At 42.3% G+C, this 4,695-nt stretch overlaps 1 long non-coding RNA gene across 1 annotated transcript; it reads left to right on the top strand.

Moving 5' to 3' along the window:
* The first annotated feature begins 649 nt into the window (after window positions 1-649).
* Window positions 650-4,170, top strand: LOC119357006. The gene is made up of 3 exons (XR_005172108.1): window positions 650-1,398; window positions 1,768-1,893; window positions 1,986-4,170. It is a non-coding gene; the product is annotated as an uncharacterized LOC119357006 (long non-coding RNA).
* Window positions 4,171-4,695: the final 525 nt, after the last annotated feature.

Below are 4,695 nucleotides of genomic sequence, written 5' to 3'. Positions count from 1 at the left end.
CCGGAGAATCACTGATGTGTCACGTATATAGTGACGGAGCCAGGATTTGAGTATAGTTGGGCAAGCCAAGTTGATAAAATATTTGTGGTGCAAATTTTCTTAACTGATAAAGTTAAAAAAACACACTTCAAATTTTCTCTTTGACTGTCAATAAGATACTAATAATTTCATCAGAAGAGGCCTTAACTACTAATTAATCCTTATCAATGTCAATTATCATGTAGTAGTGTTGAAGCAATTCGTCTCATATTTTATATTGAATATAGTGTCAAAGTAGGATAATTAGCATCATAGGACGCTCAAATGAAAAGAATTAAATTTAGATGTGCAATTTTTCCAAGTAAAAGTTGTGAACCGAGAGAAAGTTCTAATATCAAGTTTGTAGACATTGAAATATTGCAGCCAAGTGTCGTACTGGCGTAGTAGTAATTAACAAGCAGATTCACCCATCACACAAAGAATTACTACTAGTTAAATTTTGGCCTTACGACTGAGCGAATAGATGTACGGCAAACCGTAATAGTAGAAAGCAAGCAAGAGCCAGGCCTCCCTCCCCCGCAACAGTAGAAAGGAAAATTAGTATTTTTAAAGCACATTTTAACGTGTCATAAGAATTGCACATCTAAATATCATATCATTGATCACGACTCCTTGGCGATCGATCGCGAGAGCGATCGATTCCGACCGCGCGTAGCGCACCTCCTGTTCCCTTTCCTTTTCTAGCTCGTTTCCTTTTTTCCTCCGCCGCAGCTGCCCTGCCGCTTCCCTCCCCCCTCCTCGCTGTCGGCTCCTCCCACCGCCGCCGCACTCATCGCCGTGAACATCGCCGCCGCACTCATCGCCGTGAACACTGCCGCATCCCCATCCACACAGCCCCGCCTAGGGCTGCTGGTACATTCCCCACCACCACGCCGCCGCACCCGCTTCCCCTACCCACGCCGATTGAGACGGAGGGAGGGAGGACATGGTCGTTGGGGGCCGCCACACGCCTGGATCTGGGTGCCATCGTGCACATCCGGCCGGATCTGGCCGCCGCCGCGCTCGTCCGTGCTGGATCTGGCCGCCACAATCGAGGATCGGTGGAGGAGCACAGGTCGCGGCTTGGTTGTGGAGGAGGGAAAGGGAGCACGGGGCGGCACCATTGCGGCTGGAGCGGGGCTTCGGTTCGAGGGTGGCGGACATGGCTGCGTCGTGTACGTGGGGGAGAAGGACGACCGTGCACCCCGGCGTTCTCTGCGTGGTGGTAGTCATGCGCCGTGCCACATCGAGACTGGGTGTAGCACGGGCGGCCGTTGTGGCTGGGAGGTTATCTGCTCATCGTCCATCTGGAGAGGAAGCAGAGTGACTCATGACGTTACATAGTCGCCTACGAGCCAATGATGAGCAAACGAGGCAGCGGTAAGCAAGTCCCCCATTGGAATCTGAATCCTCTAATTCTTTCCTCAATTACTGACATACAGACTAGTTAATTTTGTATGGCTGGCTGCTGAACCTGTTATTGCATTACCTGCATCCAGCAACATGGAATTTTATATCCTTCAGAATTGCATCGTTGTCCAACAATATACTTCAGATTTTCCCATAATTATGGCTTAAATGTCATACAGTCTAATTTGGATACCTAGTTTGTTTTCTTGAAGCTTATAGATGTAGGCACAATCTATATTCAGTAGGTGCTAGATCTTCACACTTAAAGATTCTGGATATATCCTCTTCTCTGTTTTTGCTGTTTTACAACAGAAACATTTACGCATATGTAAACTGCAGAATCGTGCAGCTGTAGGCTTGCAGCAGGTTGGCGGGCGAATGGTCATAAAGAGAAGATAACAGGCATGTCGAGTGCTGTGAGTATTCCATTCATTTAGACAACTACGTTTCCAAGATCATCAAGAGGTGTGTTGTTTTCCTTGAGAAAATCATCAATTTGTTTTAGCATTGGTCAAATCTGTTTGTTGATCTGAGATTTTGTATTCTTGCATCACCAGATCATAGTGTGACAGATGGGAGAACACACACACACCTCAATGGATGACATATTATAATTACGGAGACTAGTTGTAAGGATAATGGAGTGCAATTTTCTGATTCAGTGATCTGCAGGTTTGAAGAACTAATATTGTGTAGAAAATGGCAATCGAATTATTTAGATTTAATAAATTAGATTTAAGGATAAATTAGTTGGTGCATTTCATTATCAAGGACTAATAGTATCAATATACTAGGAGCAATATGTAGCAAACAATTCAAAATTTAAGGAATGATCCATCTTACCCCTCAAGAAGAAGGAATAATCCATTTTAATATGTTCCTTTATATATGCGGAGAACTTCTTAGTAGTTCGTATGTCAAGATGTTTGGATACTGAATAATGGTGCACTTTCTAATAATCAGGCAGACTGTACCCATTGCCAGTTTATGTGTGTCTGTAATTTTTTTGTGGTATATCGAGCAATTGTCCTTGAAAAATTGAAATAACTGAGATATCCACAGAAATGAAAGCTGCAGCCTGCAGCGATATGGTTCCTAATTCATATAACGTAGAGAGGACGTTAGGAGTGGAATGGTCATCACTTATTGTAGCAGTTTTCTGAAAAAGTAACATCTTTTCATGCAGTGACATTAATGTGGCCATTGAGAATTTGAGAAGTAATTTTCAGGAAAAGTGTATCTTTCATCTTGCATAAAGATTGCATCCTTAACTTCTCTTTCTTTCCAGTTCTACTAATTTTCTGTTTGGTAGGTGGGTACCATATCATTTCTTTTATTTAGGAAACATTATTTAGGGTTAAGTCTTGGTTGGTGAACTGTTCCTCAGCTATGAACTCTTTTTTACATTCACCAAATGTTATTGGAACTATGTATAGTTCCTCTTGAGCGTGATTATTCAACAATTTAGAACTGTAAATGATATGTTCTTGAAGAATATAAAGTAAAAGTAGTATTGTCATGTACTTTGGTTTAACCTACAGTGTAATTTTTGTTAACACATAGTCTGTGTTTCACTAATGTGAACTAAGACTTTCATGTACTGTGTATGACAGCTGCATTTGTACCGACTGATTATAATGTGCTTTGCTGCATTTGTACCGACTGAATTATAATGTGCTTTGCTGCATTTGTACCGACTGATTATAATGTGCTTTGCTTCTCATCGCACAACTGATAATTTTCTGAAATACTCACTCTATTTTAATCAAGGCGTTGCAGGTGTTGTCACTGTAGGAGGTAAGTTTTGCAGCCAAAATGCACCACTGATTGCGTCTGGACAATCGAGGAATAGCACAATAAATTCTTCTTCTTTTCCATTAACTTGCAGCTTAGGATTTGGCTAATATTTTGCATCTTATACTATTATAATTTTGATGACTAGTTCTAATATAGAATAGCCTCCTTTTGTCTGTAACAGGTACTTGATTGTTTGAGTAGCCATTCGTAGGGTCTGCTTTTTTCTAGTAGTTTCATGCCAGGTTCTGTAAAGTTCATTTGATAATTTTGCTTGGTAAATGAAAAGGTTCATTTTTTTTCAATGACTGAACAAAAACTTGACCACCGACAGTTCTAGTCCTTTACTGTTTGGACTCTACGATATTAATTGACTTCCCTAAACATGTGTAACCGGCCCTGATTTATTGCTTAACTTACTTGGGAAGTGAAACACAAACCAAAGGAACTCTGAATAAGCATAGCTCATAGCTCAGCTCTAAAATTTTACTGTGCCAATCTTGAGATATCTGCATGGAGTTCTTTTCTACATACTTTTAGTCATTCTGAATTTTTCATATGACCTTCCTGAAATTGTGTGCACTTTGTTTTTTCTACATGAATCCTCTACAATACATGTACTTGTCAATTGACTTAATTTCCTCTTCAGGTTGTCAACGTTGCTGCAAGGCTGGACAAGTCACCTTTTTGAAACCATTTTGCTTCACTCGTTTTGAAGACCATATACAAGTTTCATTTTTACTTTATATTTTATTGACCAGAAAGGCTACAAAGTACGGGTGCTAAATTAGAATGGACTTTTCATATGTAGCCAGTATGTTGCACATATCTTACTTGTGGAAATGATTTATTACAAGGGTTGTAATATTATAAATGTGAAGGACATATGTTGAATTTTCTATTGTTGGGTATGAATGGATTTGAATGCTAAGTTGAGATATCTGTTTATGCCTATGTTTTAATTCCAAAATATGCCCCTATTTAGCCATTTTGTTGTTGTTTTGGAAACATGTACAAAGGCAGATTTTTTGCCGGGAAATCCCCGATCTGCCCTTCATCACCAGTCTGCCGAGACGAGACCGTGACACCACTACCACCCTGTGTTAGCGTAATGCGAGTCGAGGCGGACGTCGTCGCGCTAGTGACGAAGGACACCAACACGAGCACGTGACACCATTGCCACTCTGTCTTAGCGTAAGGCGAGTCGAGGCGGACGTCGTCGCGGTAGCGACGACGGACGCCAAGACGAGCACGTGACACCATTACCATCCTGTGTTAGCGTAACGCGAGTCGAGGCGGACGTCGTCGCGGTAGCGACGACGGACGCCGAGATGAGCACGTGACACCACTGCCACCCTGTCTTAGTGTAACGCGAGCCGAGGCGGACGTCGTCGCGGTAGCGACGACGGACGCCGAGACGAGCACGTGACACCACGGCCACCCTGTCTTAGCGTAACGCGAGTCGAGGCGGAC

This window comes from Triticum dicoccoides, chromosome 2A (genome assembly GCF_002162155.2).
Source record: "Triticum dicoccoides isolate Atlit2015 ecotype Zavitan chromosome 2A, WEW_v2.0, whole genome shotgun sequence".
Taxonomy (NCBI): domain Eukaryota; kingdom Viridiplantae; phylum Streptophyta; class Magnoliopsida; order Poales; family Poaceae; genus Triticum; species Triticum dicoccoides.
Note: the sequence above shows the minus strand (reverse complement) of the source record. Positions and strands in the feature narration are given on the sequence as shown.